A 25,455-nucleotide genomic window follows, 5' to 3' on the forward strand; every position below is an offset into this window, starting at 1 on the left:
AAAAAAATTGTAAAGGGTTATAAAAGGCTTATAAAAATCTTACTTTATGGTTAAATTAGTTAAAACTGAATAGATTCATAAAATGTTATTAAAAACTAGCTTTAACATTAAAAATACACTAATGAAAACATAAAATTTGGATTTTCTCTTTTAAAAAGGATTTTTATGTAATATTAAAAGATGAAAGTTTTTTGTTTACCTTTTAAGTAAACTACAAAGGACAAAGCGGGGAAGGGAAGGAAAGAAGAGAGAATCAGTTAGCCTCATGCAATCTTCATTGGGTCTTCTTTGGGAAGCTGAGTCTCTTCTCTATCAGAATGACGTTTTTCCTTTGAAAAAAGTTTTCAGTTATCTTTTTGGCTAAATGAATGACTTATGGTAACCTAAGATTCTATTTTATAATAGCCAACATTTTAAACCTGTGGTATTTAACAAACCTTTCAAAATCAAGCTCTAGACTATCATGCTAAGTCAGTCAATACTAAAATTGTTTAAATATACAATTTGAATGAACTCCATGGTCTAAGTCAAATTACCTATGATAACCCATTAGTTGTCAGTGCTATGTACCCAAATTGGAGAAACAACTGGTATTCAAGAGGACATAAGTCCATTGTTAAGCATGGACTCATGAAGAAACAGGACAGCTGCCTTGTCCTTCCTGAGTCCTTAAAGCTTTTGTTATTAAAGGCTCTGCATTCCATGACTCATCATGGAAGAGATAAAATAACCCAAATTGAATATATTGATGTGATGACTTGTAAACTGCAGAAATAGCTTAAAACCAATGTTTGATTCCATATTCCTGGGAAGACAATCAAAGCTTCAGGTACATTTGGCTACTTGATGGGCCATATAAACATTTGTAAAGGGATTTCATTCAATTGTCATTTTCAGTGCATGTTTTCTCGTTGTATAAAAGCCTTCCCATGCAAGAGGGCTGATGTTACAACAGTAGATTATTATGCTACAGTGTATCTTCACCAGGTAAAGAAAGCTTTTTATGGTTCACTGAGGACAGTCCCTTCACAATCTAGAAACTGAAGATTGGATATTCTGAGACTATCAGAGAAAGACTGTCCTTGCCATCCACACTACAGCAAAACTGGAGCCTTGAACCTTGGGTTCATAATCTCACAACTGAGAAGGGTTCCGCCACACTCCTGGAACTGTATATCCATTGGAACCCTTAAGGTAAAACCAACCCGGAAACTTTCTCCCCAGAAGAAGATGGCATCCCTGATGTGAACAGCTTTTCCCAAGGTCACGGATCAAGACTTCTACAATCATGAGACTCTTGTCTTTGAATACTTTTTCTGTGTTTATGCCTCTATGAACAATAGAAATGAAAAAGAGGTTTATTATGTAAACTTTTATTTGTGAATGATTTTGCAGCCAGCCTTTTATGTGAATAAACTTGTACTTTAATAGATAGAAGATGAAGGCCCAATGTAGGTGAGAAAGTTTAGTGGTTCATACATTGCTTCATAATCAGTCAAAACTCCTTTTAACACACATCACGGATTAAAGAGAACATTGCCAGGAGGCCTTCACTCTTCTAGAAGGACATCATTTGTTAGTTTCTTTTTCTGTGACTTAGAATAAAAGAAACAGTAATTAGAAATGTCTCCCTCATAATGGGCTCTACAGCAAATTCTACTTTAAAGGCTATCATTACACAACAGACTTTAAATTCTCTCCTGAAAGTTATGCTAAATAATAGAACTGGCTAAACAGAAAAGTGTCTGTGCAGCTGCTGACACTCGTGGCCTATGGAGAAACACATCAAATTTAGATTATAAAAATTCAGTTTCAGGGGATTAATGAAAAATCCACTTGGTCACATGAGTAGACTCTTCAGCTAGGTCATTCTTTAATCTATTTAATTTTATGTCGTTTGGTTTATGGGGGCCCTGGGTAAGGGCCCATACTCCAAACTCTTGGTATTATCCTCCCAGTAGTCATAACAGTCTCCCTGGTGTGGTGTATTCTCTCAAAAGTTTTAAATGTTTGCATGCAGCCATCTCTAGAACACCAAATGTTCTCTCTTCAACTGGAATGGAAAAGGTGAAAGAAATGTGTGACTACGAGGACACCATAACCTATGAATAACATCCTGAGACCAGAAACCAAAGTGATGGTAACTGAGAGTGGCACTAAGGCCCTAAGTTTTGGTCACATTCTCACTTACGTGAGAACCTGGCCAAAGAGGGGGAAATTTTTTTAAAATAAAATTATGGGAGGCCATTATTTTGGACTGAGCTCATGCACTTGGCCCCAACAAACCAAACCAAATGAAAATGAAGTCACTCATGCTAAATGTGACATAATCAAACTAAGGCTTTAAAAAAAAAAAAAAAAAACTGATCCTATGACAGACAGGGTTTTGTTTTTCTCCTATAAACAGGATGCTTCAGTGTAAGGCGGTACCCTCTACTCAGTCTTTATTCTCTCCTTGTAAAATCCACTGTTTTTCTCTTTCCCAGTGGTTTCAAAACCGTATAAGTACATTTACAATCGTGATAGTAACATCAATCTCTCAAAATTGAGAAAGTGACCCAAAGGGGGGAATTTTTAAAGCAAACTAAATATGGTAAATATGGCCTGAGAAGGACTCCACATTTCTATATTTGAGTCCTCGTAGATGAACTGTAACCTAGCTTAATAGTCAGAAAAATTGAAAACCTAGCTCAATAGTATGCACCTGTAACAACAGCTGAGTGTTGGCCAATCCCAGCGGACATACTTCGACCACTCATAGCCTGCTGAACATTCAAACTGCATTCAAATAAGGCAAATGCCAAGCTATAACCAATCTCATTGTTTCTGTACCTTACTTCCAATTCCTGTGTGTCATTTTACCTTTTTTGTCTATAAATTTGTTCTAACCACAAGGCACCCCTGGAGTCTCTGTAAATCTGCTGTGATTCTGGAGGCTGCCGGATTCATGAATCATTCATGGCTCAATTAAATTCCTTTAAATTTAATTTGGCTGAAGTGTTTCTTTTATCAAAGTAGAGAGTTCATTTGGGTCAAGCTTGAGGATTGCAACCTGGGAACACAGATGCAAGTCACCCTAAATATACACTCCAATTAGCAGCAGTTACAAGTGGGTTTTTAAAAGTCAAAAAAGGGGACAAGGAGTGGGCTGATACAAAGTTGTTATCAGGAATTCTCATTGGTTTACAGAAATGACATTGGTTAGTGATTGGCTATACATTGTTAAGCTATAGAGTGTGGGTTATAGTGTCAGGTGTGGCATTATTTGGTTAATGTATAGCTCCATGTGGCAATAGCAAGCAGTTTCAAGAGATGAATAAATACCTCAAGGAGGAAGTAGGACCATGATTCCTGCCTCATTATAATGTCTCTCTAAGCCTGATCATTTAAGAGGACTCACGGTCCTCAGATAAAAGTTATTTTCTTTACAAACACACCCACACACCCATCCTGTGACAAATCAATCAGTATTTTCAAATCCAGAATCAATTAGTTCCTTCTTTTATTTCAATCCCTTGTCATTTTGACCCCACATTTTCTAACTCTACCTCAAACACAGACAGATCCAACCCTCTACATCAATTTGGTAACAAGTATGCAACTCCCTTAAACCAGGGATCGGTTACAGTGCCTTAAGTTATTGTGATCTAAGAAACCAAAACAGATGCCCTTTTATCAACTAAGACTAACCCTAAGGTTAAGGAAACAAAGTTACCTACGGGTGGAGGGTTCAGGGCCTGGATGGCATGGCAAATTTCTAACTTACTATAATTAAACTCCCTCTAACCAAACCAGCTATCAGCTCTGATTGGACAGAGGACCGGCCTTACAAACATTCTTTTCTGATAAGCTATTAATATTAGACTGCCTGTTTCTACCAGCTTATAGATGCTGCACACAAACCACATTTGTGTCCTGTAGTTCACCTTATGATGTAAAGGGCCAAATTCTACCTCATTTCAGTGCTAAACCCCATTCCAAAGTGAACATGGGATGTATGTTATGTATGTTCACTCATTATAGTGTGCCCGGCTCCCACATTAATATGTATAGCTTTTCCCACAAACTTGTTGAATATGTATCAATATGAATATAAAACCCAACCTGTCCTTCCCCTATTCCAACAGAGAGCACCTTCAGTCCACACTGGATGCTTTCCCTTCCTGGCTTGCAAACTGATGAGAGCAATGAGGCTCTCCTTTCTACTATTTAGCCATCTTGGTGGTCTTTTGGATGATACTACTGATGCCATCAGTCTTTGGTAGCAGAGTGGGACCCAGGCGTGTCAAAAGCCTTAGAACAGAATGGAGTCTTAAGCAACCTCACCTGATTACACTGTGGGCCATGTAAATATGATCTTTTCCTGGGTGCCTTGGCATCCAAAAAAACTTGAGAGCATCTGCTCTATATTCTATATAATCACTTCTGCAAATGTCCAAATACCAACTACCTGTCATACTTTATTCAGGCTCCTCTTGTCAGGTTTAAATGATCCCAATATCCCCCATCCCTGACCCATCTTCTTACACATTCTTTTCTAAACTCTTTATCATGACAGCTGTCCTCTGAACTGGCTCTTAACTTCTCATGTCTTTCTTAAACTATGAAGCCCTTTATTTGACACCCATGGGCCACCACTGCTACTTGATCTCTTCTGAAGGGAGAAGACAGCCTTCAACTCAGGCCAGGTCTCCTTTCAATTATACAGGAGCAGGTAACCTGCCTTGAGGATAAAATCTGCCAAGAGATGCCCCTTCCTCCTCTCTTTGATATGCAGCCTCAGCCAAGTTTTCATCTAACAAATATTTGCTGCTGGAAACTAGGAGACACAAGCATCTGTAAGCCATGGGCTCTGCCCTTCACCTCCTGGTGCAGTTAGAGCAATTAGTTCTACACAGCTCAAGAGCTATACAAACATACAGGAGAGTTTCTCCCACCCCCAGCATTTACAATCGCCAAGCGATCTCTGGAACAGATCAGATACTGTGGGTCATAACTCCTCAGACACATCATGCTCTTTAGCAAAAAATCCCTGCACGTGCACCCTCTCCAATTTTCTCATACAAATTAATAATTCTTTGAGAAGATGGTCAAAGAACAGCTTCTCTCGTTTAAAATGTCATTCATTGGCTGGATGTCTTTACAAACGTATGTGTGCCCACCGTTGAAAGCTTCAAGAAGTTTCAGTAAAAAGGCTTTTCCCCAAATGCTAGTAAGATTCCCTTTCTGAACCTGGTAGAAGCTCCTTCAAAATTTAAAGGAACAAGAGACTAGAGATATATTTATTTTCTTTTTTTGTACCACCAACAGTAAATTCCATTGACATTGAGTGGCAGTGCTTCACACCACTTATCCTTTCTGCACTAGCACCAACTATAAACAATAAATTTTTCTACTTTATAAAGAATTCTACTTCCAGCCATCTCAGTGCATTTTCACAACCTATGAGGTTAGCAGGTCAGGTATTGTGCCTGTTTTTGGTTTTTTCTCTTTTAATTTGTTTTTATTGTAACAGGCACTTAGATTTTCTCTGAATATTATGCCTGTTTTGTCAATGAATGCAACCAAAGCTCAGAGAGGGTAAGTGACTTCTCTAGATCAGACAGCAAGTAAATATTAGAGCCCTAATGAATAAATTCTCTACATTCTCAATGCTTCTACCTTAAACAATATTAACATGTAATTTTGTAAAATTAAAAGTATCCCCTAATCCTAAAATTAAAGCAGTTGTATAGCTAAGAATATTCACTTTGCCCATTAAATGCTAACAAATTTGAGAAGTAACGAAAAGCTATTTTTGGTACTCTATCACCTCTTGGGTAACTTTTTCTTTCCACACTTAGCATCATTGTCTTTATAGCGTTTTTTGTTTGTTTTTTTTTTTTCCTATCCTTGCTTTCAAGAACTATATTACATATGACTCCCAGTAATGTATAAAATTAAAGTTTAAAATGTCATCCCTCCCAGGAAAACATTTCACACATTCTACATATATCTACCTCCAAGGCTTGTAATAAGCTCTTACCAGAGGATTTTAAGCAGCCTTTGGGAGGTGGCAGATGTGGCTTCTAGTAGAGTGGGACTGTCTCACCACTACCCCATGACATCTTCCCAATTTACCTACATCGCCACCCAGAGTCTGTTCTTGGATTTCGCACTGCACTTGGTTATATTGTCTCCAAGGAGGAATCTTTTCCAAAAACGCTACTACAGTAATATGCTGCCATTTGAGGATACTCAGTATACATGGCAATGAAGTTACATTTTGTCGAAGCTTGTTGATCTCTGAGATTTTTGTAGTACAACCAACCATATTAGAATCTCTATGAAATGAGAGCTTTGGGGTCTAAATGCACTTTTCATCAAGTCTCTGGGTGCCTCACTTTGCCCTCTTGCCAACACTCTCAAACTTAGCCCTTGAAATCACCCAGAATGATGACGTGTAATAATTAACATTTAAGAGTAATGAACACCTAGCCGGGCGCGGTAACTCACGCCTGTAATCCCAGCACTTTGGGAGGCTGAGGAGGGCAGATCACGAGGTCAGGAGATGGAGACCATCCTGGTTAACACAGTGAAACCGTGTCTCTACTAAAAATATAAAAAATTAGCCAGGCATGGTGGTGGGCTCCTGTAGTCCCAGCTACTCGGGAGGCTAAGGCAGGAGAATGGCTTGAACCCAGGAGGCAGAGGTTGCAGTGAGCTGAGATCACGCCAATGCACTCCAGCCTGGGCAACAGAGCGAGACTCCAACTCAAAAAAAAAAAAAAAAGAAGTAATAAACACCTTATATTTTTGAGGTTCTATTCTTAGTCAGAAAAGGGTGTCGAAAGGGGAAAGGCAATCCACACAGAGAACATGAACAAATCTACAATATCTAGAAAAGTGCATGTCTGGTCAAACTAAAGCATAAGATATGTGTCTGAGCATGAGCCTAGCAAAAAAATCAGCTGAAAATGTAGAAGGGGACCCAATTGTGAAAGACTTTAAATGACAAAGTAAGAAGCTTGACCTTTGTACTGAGGGCAGTGGGAAGCCAACTTTTCTATACCATAAGAACAGCACACTCAGCTCTGTGTTTTGGAAAGATGACTGGCAAATAGAAGCTGGTGAGAGTTCATGGGGAAACATACAAACTAATTACTGTATCACATAATACTCTTTCTCCAGGCAATGATATAAAACCAGATGAATTCTGGTTTATACAAAAATGTTAACTTATGGGCTTTTATTTCTCCACAAGCTTCTCACTTACTCCCCCTTGGATCTGCCTTCTTAGTATTCACTCATTCTCAGCCCATGTCTCCGGTGGCCAAAGACGGCATCCAGCCAGGAGAAAGGAGAATCATTGTCCTGGCATTCCCAAGTAAAGTCCCAACTTTGAGGGTCCAGGACCAGCTTAGGTTATAAGAATACTCCTGAAATAATCACTGGTAGCCAGAAAGCACTAATGGTCTAGCTAAGTCAGGCTACTCAAAGCGTGATCTGTGGACCAGTCCCTGTCCACACATTTTGTGACTGTGTGTGACAAGATGAATATAGAAATTGAGAGTGGCTAGAAATTTTACTGCAATTTGACAGGGCAATTCAATCTGATAATAAAAAATTGAGGCTAATATTCTGTATGTCTTTTTGTGTGTGTGTCTTTTTTCTTTTTTTTGAGACAGAGTCTTGCTCTGTCACCCAGGCTGGAGTGCAGTGGCACGATCTCGGCTCACTGGAAGCTCCGCCTCCTGGGTTCACACCATTCTCCTGCCTCAACCTCCCAAGTGGCTGGGACTACAGGCACCCGCCACGACGCCTGGCTAATTATTTGTATTTTTAGTAGAGATGTGTTAGCCACGATGGTCTCAATCTCCTGACCTCATGATCCGCCCTCCTTGGCCTCCCAAAGTGCACGGACCACAGGCATCAGCCACCACGCCCAGTCTTGTGTATCATTTTCTTCATTGATTCATTTTTGTTGTATTTTACACAAGTATCAATCCACAGTGGATGCAGGGGTGGGGAGTCCTTCACCATAGACAGTTTTAGAATCTGTGGTTTAATGTACATGCTCCACTGTGAAGCCTTGGTGTATGGTTAATTTTATGAGTTAACATGAGGGAAAGAAGAATTCTTTTTCTACCTTCCTGCCTGAGCTGGGGCATCAATCTTCTCCTGCCCTCAGACTGAGACTTATACCATGGGGCCCTTTGGTTCTCAGGCCATAGCTTATATATATCTTACTGGTTCTGTTTTTCTGGAGAACACTGACTAATACAGTAAGGATGCGTCAGGGTCCTGGAAGCACATGGGGAGAACGCTGGGGAAACCTTTCCCTCTGGCTATCAGAAAGGACTAAAACAAATGTCCACTAGAATCCTGGGGCCTAATTTGGAGAGGGAAAGGACTCTCCCAGACTTATTTTCTCCCTCCTATTTTCTCATGCATTCCTCCACAGTGACCCATCCTTAGTCCAAGTCTGGTAAAAATTTACTCTGCAAAAGCTTTGGCTATGGCCATTATAATAAGCTAAACATTACATGGCCATTCACCCACCTTCCCATTGGAACTGTATTGCTGGAATCAAAGTGTCCAAATGGCTCTCCTAAGCCATTAAGAGCGAAACAACTCTGAGCTAGACTAACACGAGGTAATTACTAAATGGAGTCAAATTCCTTTGCTATGTTCTTGGCACTGAGGTATGGAAACTCCAGAGTCCTATAAGAGGTCTGAAGAAAAAAAAAATGTTCAAGACAAATTTCAGAGATTGGAGTTTCTCATTAAAAGTACGTTTTAGGAAATTGTTTTAGGTTAACCTGCTAAAGCAGTTGTATGGGGAAGAAATGTGTGCAGCTCTTTGGAAACTTGAGGTTTTCATTTCTCTTTTGAAATAAAATGGAAATAATAAAAACAAAATTAAAAATAAAATTTTAAAAAAAACAGAATCTAAGAGTATTTTGTTTCTTTTTCTAATTAAAGCTCTGCAATTAAAGTTTCACTGGAGAGCAACCTGTGTTTTTAATCTCACTGTCCATGAAGGGCTAATACGGACAACAGGAGGTGAGATGTCTGCTACACTCTTGGAAGTGACCTTGGAGAACTTTCCAGTCTGACTGAGAAACCTCGTCTGCTTTCTCACTTTACAAATTGGAAACTGAGGCCAAGACAGGTTTAATTCTTTTCTCCTTAATTTATTGTTGCATGCATATGTGCGTGTGTGTCTGTATGTGTGTTTTCTCTCAGGGACCTTGGAAACTGGATGTCTGCACAGTTTTAACATAATTTAGACACAGAATATGAGATTTCTTCTTTTTCAAGGCCCTAAATCACCTGCCAGGACCAAGACGAGGGCTCAAAAAGCATCAAGTTTTATCTAGTGTTGCCTTGAAATGCATAATTTTTGCCTAATGAACTTCACAAATAATTAAGATGGTAATGCTTTTTGTGAAAATCTAACTAAAATCTAGCTAAAAACGTATGCAAATCCAACTGAAATGTGACTTACATCACTCAAGATTCTCACACCTAGAAAGATGTAAGATCAGCTTGGGAAGGTAAGTTCACCTCATGTGCCAATTCTAATAATGGTGGCTATCTGGGCACATTTGAAGGATTCTGAGCGTCTGTCTGGAAAAAAAAAAAAAAAATGCAGTGATCTGTTAGTGACATCTGGTAGGAGAAGGGAGGAAAGGGGTTAGACTGATAATAAACTTGCTACGTATTTGCCACCTTTGGCTTGGATATTAAGGAAACTACCCAAGATTATTTTTTCTGAGCCCTTTCCAATGCTTACTCAAACAAGGTATTAAATACATCAATTTAAAAAAATTACATTCCAGTCATTTCTCAAATTTACATATGTAGGCAAAGTCAACCAAGAGCATTCAAACAAGGGTAGAAAAAGTACAGAGTGCAGGCTACATTGCTTCCCAAACACTTCCTTTTTTTCATGTAATAACAAATTGCAAAACAGAATTTGCCTGCTGGAAGAGTGAGCAGAGAATACAAATATCCCCAGCATCCTGGCTTAGCTATTTCTTGGCCGTGCTGCCCAGCACCTGACACTGGGGCGTCCTTAGAAATACTTTTGGGAGATTAGGCATGAAAATTCTCTTTGTAAAGCAAAAGTTGCATTGGTCTCTTCCCATCCCTGGATTGCTGGAATGAGAACACAGGCAACCCTTTGCAGGGCACCAAGAGCAGAGTCTGCCCTGTTGACACAGATATTTCTGAGAATCAATCTAAAATTGTCGTTATTTAAAAAATCATTCAGCCAGGCACGATGGCTCGTACCTGTAATCCCAGCACTTTGAGAGTCCGAGGTGGGTGGATCACTTGAGGTCAGGAGTTTGAGACTAGCCTCTGCAACATGGTAAAACCTTGTCTCTACTAAAAATACAAAAATTAGCCAGGTGTGGTGGCATGTGCCTGTAGTCCTAGCTGCTTGGGAGGCTGAGGTGGGAGGATCATTTAAGTCCAGGAGATGGAGGCTGCAGTGAGCTGAGATCATACCACTGCATTCCAGCCTGGTCAACAGAGCTAAACCCTGTCTCAAAAAATTAATTAATTAATTAATTAAATTTTAAAATCACCCAATGGCTAGTTTTCAATGATTCTTTCCTGTAATATTTAAGATTTTGAGAGGGGCGCCCAGGATTATTTTTACAGCTCGATTTTTACAGCTCGATTCCTTCATTTGAACCTGAGCTCTTCTTTCCAACAAGACATAGTGTGATATGCACTGAAGATACAAAGGGAAATAGGAGATAGTCTGTGCTTTCAAGGAGTTCAAGCCTAATTAATGGCCAAAGAATATATAGAAATATATCTTAGTCCAATATCAGCAAATATTTTCTGTAAAGGGTCAGATAGTAAAAGCTGTCAGTGCTGTGGGTCATCAGACTCTGTGGCAACTACTCAGCTCTGATGCTGTAGCATAAAAGCAGCCACAGCCAGTCCTTTAAACAAATGGCATGACTAATTTCTAATAAAAATGTATTTACAGAGAAATTCTGCTAGCCAGATTTGAACTACTGTTTACTGTCCCCTGACTTAAGACTCTACTTGGTGAATCATAGAACTTGAGCATCTCTCAGGGGAAGAGGTTAAAAAATGGGCAGATCAGTTTTTGGTTAGTGTGGTGGCTTGAATAATGACATATTTATCCATAGGTGGTGATTTTTTAATTTATTGAAATCCCAAAGAAGATCTATGACATCTCTGGTGAATCTGTGAGAAAATAACATAGTTACATTTCCTAATAAAATGGTTTTATTCATTTAAAAACTATTTTTAATACAAGATTTGCCATGTCACCAATTGATTCAATGAGGCACAACTGCCAAACTTGAAAGTAATGTAGAAATCCACAGGGCACAGTGGGGAACACCCTAAAGGGAAATAAGAAAAATCATCATGGAAAGCATACAGTGGAAATGTGCCCCCATCATGCAGAGAAAATTTCAAATTATCATGGAATAATCTGGAAAAACCATTCTCATCCCAAAACCTCAGCAGGGACTCTCCCCATTCATCTCCCTTCCAACAACTAGGAATTTGCTGAGCAATGGGACAAATAAAGCAGTCTGGAGAATGTGGTGGAAGATAAGAAAGCACTATTTTAATATTAGCTGTACTGATATTCTAATGAAATCCTTACCTTACAAAAATAACTTGCTCCTGAAAAGTGAATTTCAGATGTCGGTTGAAACACAAAGGTTTATTGCATAGTGAGGTGCAGAAGTCCTTCTGCTGACCACCCGGTCATGGACAGAGGCCTGGGACCAGTGACGCCCTGTGTCCCCGCGTGTGTTAGTTCATTCTGGGTCACAGCCATGAAGTGTCACCAGTATCCACTACTGTGAAGTCAGCTGTGCGCTCTGTTTTCCACTCGCTTCCACGGCTTCTGCCTCCTGCCGTAAAACCAGTGAGTGTCGTGGTGCAGGCAAACCCTGCAGCCTGCTGAGCTGAGAGGAGGCCACAGCCCCAGAGAGCTATGCAGCAGGCACTGGGACACCCCCACCCCACCTGGTCCTGCCCCCGCATGAAGCCCCCATGATTAGTAGTCCGTACAGATCATGTAGACCCATCCAACACACTCCTGAACATTGGCTGTGGCCTATGGCTCACTGACACCCTGCCTTATATAACCTCCCCCTTCCTTATATCAGATGTTGAGTGATCAGGTCTGTGGCCCTGTCTCATTAAAGGCTTGTGATTACCCGTGAAAAGAAGGAAGAAAAAGGAGAGGAGAGGAGAGGAGAGGAGAGCAGAGGAGAGGAGAGGAGAGCAGAGGAGAGGAGAGGAGAGGAGAGGAGAGGAGAGGAGAGGAGGGGAGGAAGGCAGGAAGGCAGGAAGGCAGGAAGGCAGGAAGGCAGGAAGAAAGTATAGGAGAGAGGAAAGAAGGAAGGAGGGGAGGGAGAGAGGGAGGGAGGGGAGGAGAGGGGAGGGGAGGGGAGGGGAGAAGGAAGAAAGGAAGGAAATGCAAAGACTTTGTGTAGACAGTGCCACCAGCTCAGCTTATATAACAAAGCAGCTCACAAACCAAAGTTCATCACACTTTTCCTCATCATATGATTAAATTTCATAGTGTCCTGGAGATTAGAGAGACAAGCGCTCTGTTTTACTGTGAAACCTAATTCCGGACAGATTCAGTGACAGTCAATGGCAGAATCATTGCCAACATTCACAAAATGATACTCATTTCTGGCCACCAACTAACTTCACTTCCATATCACAGATGCGCCTGCTCTAACCCAAGAGTGTGTGTGTGTGTGTGTGTGTATGTGTATATATATCCTTAATATCCTTAATATTTGGAGCTCATGAAAATAACCCAAAGATGTCAGCTGACAAATTTAGTATATCTTTTACCTGACATTAGGTATTTATATTTTCAAAGGGGATTTTTTAAAGACCAAAGAGTCTTTCAAGGCCTGAATAATGATTTTGTAATGGCAAAACTTCAAACATCATGAGCAATAAAATAACTTAATTGAACAAGGGAAGTGGGCTCTTCTGCAACTAACCGTGGCTATTAGTTTCCCAGACACTTCAGAAACAGTTTTTTTTTTTCAATCAAGTTAGTAATGGATAACCAGCTGTCCATCCACCATATTAATTTCTCACCATTTTCACACAAATTGTATAGCATAGCTAGCTACCCAATGGATTTAGTTAACTAAGTTCTTTTTTTTTTTTCTGAGACAGGATCTGTCACCCAGGCTGGAGTATAGTGGTGAAATCACAGCTCACTGCAGCCTCAAACTCCCTGACTCAAGTGATCCTCCTGCCTCAGCCTCACAAGTAGCTGTCACTACAGGCACATGCCACCATATCCAACTAATTTTTGTTGTTTTTTTTTTTGTTCGTTCGTTTGTTTGTTTTAAATGTAGAGACAGGTTTCGCTATGTTGCCCAGGCTGGTTTTGAACTCCTCAGCTCAAGCAATCCACCTGCTTCTGCCTCCCAAAGGGCTGAGATTACAGGCATGATTCATAGTGCCCAGAAAACTAAGTTTCTTTCTAAGTGTGTTTATATAAAACCTCACTCTCAAGAATCTGAAATAGAACAGGCAGCACACATTTCTTGGTCCCCCACCCTACTTACTGTATAGTATGAAGTGCTGGAAACTCTAAGAAATGTAAGCTGTGGTTCCTGTCCTAAAGAAGCTGGCGTGGTCAACACAAAAATAAACAATAGAGCAAATTATCATTTGGCCAATGTAATTCCCACGAAAATGTAATAGCACACGTACCAAAACCACTCCAATTTTTACTGATTTCTCTCTGCATTTAAGATAAAGGTAGGCCAGGCGTGGTGACTCATGCCTGTAATCCCAGCAGTTTGGGAAGCCGAGGCGGGCAGATCACGAGGTCAGGAGATCTAGACCATCCTGGCTAACACAGTGAAACCCCGTCTCTACTAAAAATACAAAAAAATAGCCGGGGGTGGTGGCGGGCACCTGCAGTCCCAGCTACTCCGGAGGCTGAGACAGGAGAATGGTGTGAACCCGGGAGGCAGAGCTTGCAGTGAGCCAAGATCGGGCCACTGCACTCCAGCCTGGGCGACAGAGCTAGACTCCATCTCAAAAACAACAACAACAACAAAAAGATGAAGACAAAGCTTCCTAAAAGGGCCTGTGAGAATCTGTGTGCTCTGGGAAACAATCTTTCTTCTGGACATAGGTCCACTTGCTCTATCTGCTTCAGACACACTGTCTTAAGGTTCCCAGTCTGACTATGCTCCCTTCTACCCCAGGTCTTTGAGCAGACTGTTTCCTGGGCCTGGAAGACTCTGCACTCCCCTTTTCCCTAGACCATTTCTTTTCATCAGCAGCACTCACCCCACACTCTATGTACTTCCACAGTCCCCAGTGCGTGTCCTTCTTGGCACTATTTCACTGCAGCAAATCTTTCATTCATTATATAATTAGTTTATATTTGTTTCTATTCAGGCTGAAGTTAACCCAAGAAAAGAAAAAGAAAAAAAAAATGTAAGTAAAAAATAGGTATCTCTCCACTTACATGCTTAGCATATAAATAAATGGACCCATGAATGAATGAATACCTGGAGTTACATAAATAAACCCATAACGTTTTCATTTATATTTTATTTATTTATTTTGTTATTATTTTTGAGAAGGAGTCTCTCTCTGTCGCCCAGGCTGGAGTGCAGTGGTGCAATCTCGGCTCACTGCAAGCTCCGTCTCCCGGGTTCATGCCATTCTCCTGCCTCAGTCTCCCGAGTAGCTGGGACTACAGGCGCCTGCCACCACGAAAGGCTAATTTTTTGTATTTTTAGTAGAGACAGGGTTTCGCTGTGTTAGCCAGGATGGTCTCGATTTCCTGACCTCGTAATCCGCCTGCCTTGGCCTCCCAAACTGCTGGGATTACAGGCGTGAGCCACCACACCAGGCCCATTTTTATTCCAATAGCTTTTATTTCAATAAGGGTACAGGTGTTTTTAGTTACATGGATAAATTCTTTAGCGGTGATTTCTAAGATTTTGGTGCACCTGTCCCCAAAGCAGTGTACACAGAACCCAATATGCAGTATTTTATCCCTCACCCTTTTCCAACCCTTCCCCGCTGAGTCCCCAAAGTCTATTTTATCATTCTGATACCTTGAATCCTCATAGCTTAGCACCCACTTATAAGGGAGAATATATGATACTGGGTTTTCCATTCCAGAATTACTTAACTTAGAATAATGGCCTCCAGCTCCATTTAAGATGCTGCAAAAAATATTATTTCGTTCCTTTTCAGGGCTAAGTAGTATTCTGTGGTGTATATATACACTATTTTGTTTTACCCATTCATTGCTTGATAGGCCCTCAGATTGGTTCCATATCATTGCAATTGCAAATTGTGCTACTATAAACATATGTGTGCATGTGTCTTTTTCATATGACTTTTTTCCTTTGAATTAACCCATATCTTTTTATCTGATAGTAATCATTCAATAAAGTTATTAAGCCTAAAGTTTGCTCAGCAAATATCTCTAAAATTCCCACTATATACTCTGCTTGGCACTGGAATATAAAGATGAAGGCATTGTCCCTAGGCATGCTGCCTACTGAGAGACACAGACAAGAAAACAAATAATTACAATACACCCTGCATTCTAGACAAGAGAAATCCAAAGTGTCAGGAGACAGAGGCAAGAATTAACTCCTCCTGGAGGAGCTGCAGAAGACTTCCTTTTATTTTATTTTCAGTTTTATTTATTTTTTGTTTTCCATTTCTTATTTTCGATTCGGTGGGTACATGTGCCACTTTATTACATGGGTATATTACTTGATGCTGAGGTGTAGGGTATAAATGATTTCATCACCCAGAGAGTAAACATAGTACCCAACAGGAAGTTCTTCAGCCCCTTCCCCATCCCTTCCACCCTCCTTCTGGAGTCCCCAGTGTCTATTGTTCTCATCTGCATCCCATTGTGTCCATGAGTACCCAATGTTCGGCTCCCTCTTACAGGTAAAAACCTGCAGCACTTGGATTTCTGTTTCTGCGTTAATTCATTTAGGATAATAGCCTCCAGCTGCATCCACATTGCTGAAAAGAACTTGATTTTGTTCTTTTTATGGCTGCATAGTATTCCATGGTGTATATGTCCCACCTTTTTTTTTTTTTTTTGAGTCGGAGTCTTACTCTGTCACCCAGGCTGGAGTGCAGTGGCATGATCTCTCACCACCACCTCTGCCCCCCGGGTTCAAGTGATTCTCCTGCCTCAGCCTGCCGAGTAGCTGGGTCAACAGGTGTGCACCACCATGCCCAGCTAATTTTCATATTTTTAGTAGAGACGGGGTTTCACTATGTTGGCCAGGCTGGTCTCGAACTCCTGACCTCATGATCCGCCTGCCTTGACTTCCCAAAGTGCTGGGATTATAACCGTGATTTGTTTATCCAGTCCACCACTGATGGACACCCAGGTTGATTCCATGTTTTTGTTACTATGAATAGTGCTGCAATGAATATATGAGTGCATGTGTCTTTTTAGTAGAACGATTTATTTTCCTCTGGGTATATATTCAGTAATGGGATTGCTGGGTCAAATGATAGCTCTACTTTTAGTTCTTTGACAGATCTCCAAATTGATTCCACAGTGGCTTAACTATTAGGTTGGTGCAAAAGTAACTGAGGTTTTTGCCATTGCAGTAAAACTGCAGTTACTTTTGCACTAACCTATAATTTATATTCCCACCAACAGTGTATAAGCGTTCCCTTTTCCCCACAGCCTTGACAGCATCTGTTGTGTTTTTACTTTTTACTAATAGCCATTCTGCCTGATGTGAGATGGTATCTCATTCTAGTTTTGATTTGAATCTCTCTGATGATTAGTGATGCTGAGCTTTTTTTTATATTTTTGTTGGCCATTTGTATGTCGTCTTTTAAGAAGTGTCTGTCCATGTCCTTTGCCTACTTTTTAATGGATTTATGGGGTTTTTTTGTGTTGATTTACGTTTCTTACAGATTCTGGATATTAATCCTTTATCAGATGCATAGTTTGAGAATTTTCTGCCATTTTGTCGATTGTCTGTTTACTCTTTTGATAGTTTTTTTTTTCTTTTTCTTTTTCTTTTTCTTTTTTTCTGTGCAGAAGCTCTTTAGTTTAATTAGGTCTCAGTTGTCAATTTTTATTTTTGCTGCAATTGCTTTTGAGGACTTGGTCATAAATTCTTTGCCAAGGCTGATGTCCAGAGGGGATTTCTTAGATCTTATTCTAGAAACTTTATAGTTTGAGGTCTTACATTTGTCTTTAATCCATCTTGAGTTAATTTTTGTCTATGTGATAGGTAGGGGTCCAGTTTCATGTTTCTGCATATGGTTAGCCAGCTTTCCCTAAGGAAATGATGTATGAACTCTTGAAGAAGAAACAGAAGTGCAATGGGCTGAATAGTGAGAGAAGGCAGTCTATGCAAAAAATGCAATGTGGAAACGTAAAAAGGTTTGAAGAGCATGATATAGGGTGGACTAGCAAATCACTTGGTGCCACTGTGACTCAGTGTGTAGAATGGGTATGACTTGAAATGAAATGCAAATTGTTGACAGAGGTGAAATGATGAGGACACGATAAATTTGAGGTAAGAATAAGACAACCAGGTGGGACTGAATGGTAATTAGTGGGAGGTAGACAGTAGAGGTTTGAGAAAGTGGTGAGAAAGAGGGAAATACTCCAAGGCAACGATGGTGGATATTCGGGAATCAGGGACTCCCGGTCTCTGACGACTTTTTCAAAATCATACTTCATAAGGTAGTGCTTCCCACACTTCTCTAATGACAAAAATCACATGGTTGTTAAAAATACATGTTCCAGGGATATATCTCAATCTTACTGAATCAGCATCTCCAAAGGAAAAGCCTGGAAATCTGTATGTTTAACCAACACTGCAGGTAACCCATATTATCAGGGAAGCTTGAGAAATATGTTCAAAGGGAATTCCCTTTTCTCTTACAGATATGACTCACCATCCTGTTCCGCAGCACTGCCCACTCCCCCATCAGGGACAATGGCTACCGAAAACATCCACTTCAACCATTAACATAATGACCTTTATTTCTAATATGACAATAAAATATGACTAGACTAGCACACAGAAAGTACCGGTCATTGGGATAATTATGCACACTACTGGAGGAAATTTTCAGCTAATTATGCTCAAAAGGTAGAGAAGCTGGGCGCAGTGGCTGACGCCTGTAATTCCAGCACTTTGGGAGGCCGAGGCAGGTGGATCAGTTGAGCCCAGGAGTTTGAGACCAGCCTGGTCAACATGGCAAAACCCCATCTCTACTAAAAATACAAAAATTAGCCAGGCATGGTAGCACATGCCTGTAATCCCAGCTACTCGGGAGGCTGAGGTGGGAGGATTGTTTAAGCCTGGGAAGCAGAGGTTGCAGTGAGTCAAGATCATGCCACTGCACTCCAGACTGGGTGACAGAGTGAGACCCTGTCTCAAAAAAAAAAAAAAAAGAAAGAAAGAAAGAAAAGTAGAGAATATGCTGTCTGAGCAGAAAGAGGAGGGTCCAATCACTTCTGCCATTAGCGTGGTAGCTATGGGTGACTTCTGAGGTCTCCAGACCTATTTGCTTCTCCCCAGTTGATCATCAATTCATCAGCTGAGGTCCCACATGCTGGGCAGTTGGCTACAGAGTAATTGAAATTCTTTCAACACTTAGTTGTTGGGCTTCTTACTGACAGAGAATGGAGAAATGGTATATACCACATAACATGGCTCATTCTGAGGCCATCACACCCCCTACACTGAAGAACAAAACAAAACAAAAAGTCCCTTTCTATGCTGTTGAGGTATTAGTGTTCAGAATTGGAGGTGGTGATACTGTAATCATCCGAATAGCAACCCTTCATTTAGCCCACACACTTTTCCTGTGACCAGCTGGGTCACCACTTGACTATCCACAACTACAGATATAAATGGAAACTTGGTATTGCGAGCCTGAACTATTTCTAATGGAAAGCTGCTGCCCTTCCTGGGAATCCAGCTGGGTGACTGCCTCCAACCTCAGAACTCACTGAAAAGCAATGCAGTGAAATCTCCTGTTGTTTATACAATTTCCTTCATGGTTTTAGCTAAGTAATTTCACAGCTGTGTGCCTCAGTTTCCTCACCTGTGATTCATCACAAATGCAATCTTTTTAACTTGTTTTATATAATATTATAAAAATAAGATTTTTTTGTTTTGTTGTTGTTGCTGTTGTTGTTGTTTTGTTTTGTTTTTTGAGATGGAGTGTCACTCTGTCGCCCAGGCTGGAGTGCAGTAACGCGATCTTGGCTCATTGCAACCTCTGCGTCCCGGATTCAAGCAATTTTCTGTCTCAGTCTCCCATGTAGCTGAGATTACAAGCTGCCACCACCACGCCCGGCTAAGCTTTGTATTTTTAGTGGAGAAGGGGTTTTACCATCTTGGCTAGGCTGGTCTTAAACTCCTGACCTCATGATCTGTCTGCCTTGGCCTCCCAAAGTGCTGGGATTACAGGCGTGAGCCACCGTGCCTGGCCTAAAAGTTGTTTTTAAGAGCTTGTTTGACAAAATTACTTTGCTGGTATTAAACTACATTTAAACAGAAGTCTCTTTTTCCAGGGAACAAATATGTACAATATATCGAGGGGTTTTTTCTCTTTTTTTTTTTTTTTTGAGATGGAGTCTTGCTCTGTCGCCAGTCTGGGCTGGAGTGCAGTGGCACAGTCTTGGCTCACTGCAACCTCTGCCTCCTGAGTTCAAGCAATTCTACCACCTCAGCCTCTTGAGTTGTTGGGACTACAGGCGTTCACCACCATGCCCAGCTAATTTTTGTATTTTTAAGTAGAGATGACATTTCACCATGTTGGCCAGGATGGTCTCAATCTCTTGACCTCGTGATCCGCCCGCCTCGGCCTCCCAAAGTGCTGGGATTACAAGCGTGAGCCACCACATCAGGCCTTTTTTCTCGTTTTTAAATTGAACTCAGTCAAGCTACACTTACAACAGGCACCCTATTTGAGGCAGTAGCAAATTGCTGGGAGGTGAAACCTTTATTCAAATGTACAACAGCTGAGAGATAAATACTACTAAGTCTATATTTTATCTTTCTTTCCTGATGATGTTTGAATGTGAGATAAGGTGCTCTTAATAAAAAAGGACTTGTTTTCCAAAATGTTGTACTACTGATTTGGCAAAAGAGGTTTTGGGGAAGGAAAGCAATGAAAATGAAGAGGGGAAAAAGAGTAGTTCCTGGGTGTTATTGAACTATACACAGATTTCTGAAAACATCAGAAATTGTATTTGGTAGATCATATGGATGTATTTAAATGAGGATTCCAGGAAATGCCAGGCACTGCTTTCTAAATGACCACCTCTAAATTTTACTGATATTATGCCCACTCATAAAATGACTCATGGGGTGTTCCAAAGTTTCTTGCCCTTTGATCCACAGAAGAATTTCTCAAAGTGTGTTTACAATGGATGATGATAGGGATTATATAGGGAGAATAAAATAGGAGAGTCATGCCTAGAACTTGAGTACATACGAACACTTGATTTACGACAAAAATGAAACCACAAGCAGTGGAGAAAGAAAGGTCATTACAATGAATGGTAGCGAGACATCCACAAGGGGCAAACTTGTATTGAATAAAATATTGTTTAATACAAAATAATTCACACTGTGTGTTTGGCATCTCATAGTATAGAGCAGTGCTTTTCAAAGTGTGGTTCGTGGACCACTTGATCCAAGTCACCGGGGTTATAGTTAAAGATGTAGATTCTTGAGCCTGAGACTCATTGATTCTCTAGGAGTAAAACCTAACAATCTGCATTTTTGTTAACTCCCTTAGATGATTTTCTTTTCTTTCTTTTCTTTTTTTGAGATGGAATCTCCCTCTGTCTCCCAGGCTGGAGTGCAGTGCTGCCATCTTGGCTCACTGCAAGCTCCATCTCCCGGGTTCATGCCATTCTCCTGCTTCAGCCTCCCAAGTTGCTGGGACTACAGGCACCTGCCACCACGCCAGGCTAAGTTTTCGTATTTTTAGTAGAGACGGGGTTTCACCGTGTTAGCTGGGATGGTCTCAATCCTCTGACCTCGTGATCCACTCACCTCAGCTCCCAAAGTGCTGGAATTACAGGCGTGAGCCACCGCGCCCGGCCTAAACTCCCTTAGATGATTTTCAGTACACTAAAGCTGCAGCTTCATCAGCACAGTGTTTTTTGGTTTTTTGTTTGTTTGTTTGTTTTGTTGTTGTTGTTGTTGAGACAGGGTCTCACTCTGTTGCCCAGGTTGTAGTGCAGTGGCTGGATCTCAGCTCACTGTAACCTCTGCCCCCTGGGTTCAAGCGATTCTCCTGCCTCAGCCTCCTGAGTAGCTGGGATTACAGGCACACGCCACCTCACCTGGCTCATTTTTGTATTTTCAGTAGAGACAGGGCTTCACCATGTTGCCCAGGCAGGTCTCGAACTCCTGGTCTCAGGTGATCCACCTGCCTCAACCTCCCAAAATGCTGGGATTATAGGCATGAGCCACCACGCCCGACTGGCACAGTGTTTTTCATTTAGGAAAGCAACCATCTGAATCCCACGTTTGCCACATATAGGCATATTTACTAATCCATCCATATTTCAATTTTTTCCCCAAGAAAGCAATGATGATTTATAAACTCATAGGCTAGTTATGATGATTAAGTGACATGCTACATAGACAGTGCTTAGCATAGTCCCGGTTTATACTAAGTACTCAGTAAATCGTTAAAAGTACTTTTCATATCCAAAAACTTACTAGAAATAAAGTGTGTTAAATCACTTACAAAAATTTTCCCTTGTCAAATTTCGACTTTGTATTGGTGTTCCTGAATTATTACTCTATCTAAAGGGCAAGTATATCAACAGATAAGTGGAGAGTATTTGATCTTGAAGACTTGTTCAAGAGTTTTCAAAATCAAACCAGGAGGTACTACCTGGAGAACGTAAGTATTCATTCACACATGTCACCAAAGAAACCAAGATCCTATTCAAATGATGCAACTTCAGGGTTTGTGCATGTGCTGCAGCTCCGGACATCTGCCCAGTGACCCACGTGAGCTAAATAAGCTTGGTGATCAATGCAATAGCTGGAAAATTATGATATTCCAGTTACTGTTCTAGATGCTGAGCACTGAGTAAAAAGATATGGTCCTTCTCCTCAAGTAACACATAGTCTATGAGATTTTGCAGCATATCATCTTCATATCTGCATGTATTTCCTTTTTTTTTTTTTTTTTTTTTGGTGATACACAGTCTTACTCTGTCACCCAGGCTGGAGTGCAGTGGTATGTTCTCAACTCACTGCAACCTCTGCCTCCTGGGTTCAAGCAATTCTTTTATCCTGCCTCAGCCTCCTGGGTAGCTGGGACTGCAGGCGCATGCCACCATGCCCAGCTAATTTTTGTATTTTTAGTAGAAACGGGGTTTTATCATGTTGGCCAGGCTGGTCTTGAACTCTTGACCTCATGATCCACCTGCCTTGGCCTCCCAAAGAGCTAGGATTACAGGCGTGAGCCACCACGCGCAGCCTGCTTGTATTTCTCAGCCAATTTTTTTGTTGTTGTTAAATAGCTTAAAAACTAGGAAAGATTTAGTTTTATGGACCGGGTATTTATGGCTATTCCTTCTGAATTGGGGATAAGAGAAAGATATTAAACAAGTGCACCTCTCTTCCTCTCCTCTTCCTGTCTTCAAAAGCAAATAACTTTCTTTGGAACTTTGAAGACATTGTTACATTTTCCTCTGGCATCCAGCACTGCTGATAGTAAGTGTGATGAAATGAAGGAAGGGAGCTACTCTGGTAGGGTGAAAGCTACCTTGGCAAATTCTCTGACCTGAACAATTCTCTGCTTGCTCTTCAGTACTGCAGGATTAAATATCCGTGCTGGGAAGTGGACAGCAAGCTCTAGAAAGTAATGGGCAAAGAGTTTAGGAGTCTGGGCCCAACTGTACCGAGATAGTCAAAGCCAAAGAGGCCTAAGATTCAAACAAGACATTTTGCAGAGATACTTTGTATTAGTTTTTAGGGTTGCCATATCAAAGTTCCACAAGCTAGGTGACTTAAAACAACAAAATTTAGGCTGGGCGTGGTGGCTCACGCCTATAGTCCCAGCACTTCGGGAGACCGAGGCGGGTGGACCACGAGGTCAGGAGATCGAGACCATCCTGGCTAACACGGTGAAACCCCGTCTCTACTAAACTACAAAAAATTAGCCGGATGTGGTGGTGGGCACCTGTAGTCCCAGCTACTCGGGAGGCTGAGGCAGGAGAATAGTGTGAACCCAGGAGGCAGAGTTTGCAGTGAGCCGAGATCATGTCACTGCACTCCAGCCTGGGCGACAGAGCAAGACTCCATCTCAAAAAAAAAAAAAAAAAAAAAAATTATTCTCTCATCACTCTGGAGGCTAGAAATCCAGCATCAAGGTGTCAGCAGGTGCATGCTCCCTCTGAAGGCTCTAAAGAATAAACTGTTTGTGCCTCTCTTCTAGCTTCTGATAGTTGCTGGGAAACTTGGCTTTCCTTGGCTTCTGGCTACATCACTCCAATCTCTGCCTCCATAGTCAATGGCTGTGACGCTGCTGTGTTCTCTCCACTTCCAAGGACACCAGTCATTTAATTTAGGGCCCTAATTCAGGACATTCACCTAAATTTAACTAATTATATCTACAAGGATTCTATTTCTAAACAAGATACATCCTGAGGTTCCAGGAGGACATAAATTTTGGGGGGACACTGTTGTTCAACCCAGTACAGTCTCAGAAGAGCATGGACTTTAGAAAAAGAAGGTGATAGGGTTAGTTGGAATCCAGGCAGGTAGCAAATGGAAGGAAAGACCAGACACATAACCAGCTACACACTTGGCACTCCAGCATCCCTGAAACACACAGGGCTGGCTCTCCAATGATTCCACCTTCACTAACAGGGCCAGGTTATCCATTACACACAGTAGGCACAAAGCCAACTTCCCATGATGCTTTTAGAAACCCATGAAAATGTTTTAATCTCTTTCAAAATCTAAAAATAAATAAACAAATATAATCCAACTTGGATTATATTCATATGTGTATCAATGCAGTCATAAAATTTGTTTTTAATGCTTCTTTATGCAGTGGTTCAGAAGCAGCCTCTGGGTTTCAGCACAGGCATTCAGATGGAATGTTGGGGTCATCACCACCCTAATTTTTTTTTTTTGGGGGGAGATGGAGTTTCTCTCTTATTGCACAGGCTGGAGTGCAGTGGCGCTATCTCGGCTTACTGCAACCTCTGCCTCCTGGGTTAAGCGATTCTCCTGTCTCAGTCTCCCAAGTAGCTGGGATTACAGGCTCACACCACCACTCCCGGCTAATTTTGTATTTTTAGTACAGATGGGGTTTCACCATGTTGGCCAGGCTGATCTCCAACTCCTGAGCTCGGGTGATCTGCTCACCTCGGCCTCCTAAAGCACTGGAATTACAGGTGTGAGCCACCATGCCCAGCCCACCAACCTAATTTTTTTTTTTTTTCGAGACGGAGTGTCCCTCTGTCACCCAGGCTAGAGTGCAGTGGCGCGATCTCGGCTCACTGCAAGCTCCTCCTCCCGGGTTCACGCCATTCTCCTGCCTCAGTCTCCCAAAGAGCTGGGACTACAGGCGCCTGCCACCATGCCTGGCTAAGTTTTTGTATTTTTTTAGTGGAAATGGAGTTTCACCATGTTAGCCAGGATGGTCTCGATCTCCTGACCTCATCATCCACCGGCCTTGGCCTCCCAAAGTGCTGGGATTACTGGTATGAGCCACCATGCCCAGCCCCACCACCTTAATTTTTTAATATATTGTTTACTGAAGGAAGGAGCCTTTAGAAGGCAAAAGTGCCCAGAGCACACAAAAATCATCACACAGCCGTGTTCACCAGTGCACTTGCTCATACATTTGGCCTAGAGAAGCTGGAGAGTCTGCCTGGGCTTTCACTCATCCCTGCTCTCAGGTGGTCCATAGCCAATCACTGGTGGTGGCAGGGGTATCACAGCCCAGCACCTTTGCTGATGGGGAGAATAACCTGTAAGGGTATAATTCACTTTCCATAGTGCCCCATCAAATCACATCATTGCCTTGCTTCTTCCCTTACCTTATACTGTATCCCTCCTGCCTTTGCAGCATTCCCTCACTAAATCACTTGCCTAAGAATTCCCATCTCAATCTTTGCTTCTAGGGAACATGACACTTTGGATATCCATGACAAGCATTAACACTGGCAAAAATTATCTAATAAACACTCATACTGAATGAGTAAAGTTAGAGAGACATGGAAGCAGGTATGAAAGACCTAGCCAGGCCTTTACATGGACTGAAGTGATCATAAAAGAAACTTCAGTTCTTGGCCGGGTGCGGTGGCTCACGCCTGTAATCCCAGCACTTTGGGAGGCCGAGGTGGGTGGATCATCCGAGGTCAGGAGTTCAAGACCAGCCTAGCCAATATGGTAA

The 25,455-nt window shown here is 41.5% G+C and overlaps 1 non-coding gene across 1 annotated transcript; it reads right to left on the minus strand.

Moving 5' to 3' along the window:
- Nucleotides 1–24,105: 24,105 nt before the first annotated feature.
- On the minus strand, nt 24,106–24,173 carry LOC119624610 (small nucleolar RNA SNORD95). The gene has a single exon (XR_005240766.1). It is a non-coding gene; the product is annotated as a small nucleolar RNA SNORD95 (small nucleolar RNA).
- Nucleotides 24,174–25,455: the final 1,282 nt, after the last annotated feature.

This window comes from Chlorocebus sabaeus, chromosome 12 (assembly GCF_047675955.1).
Source record: "Chlorocebus sabaeus isolate Y175 chromosome 12, mChlSab1.0.hap1, whole genome shotgun sequence".
Lineage (NCBI taxonomy): Eukaryota > Metazoa > Chordata > Mammalia > Primates > Cercopithecidae > Chlorocebus > Chlorocebus sabaeus.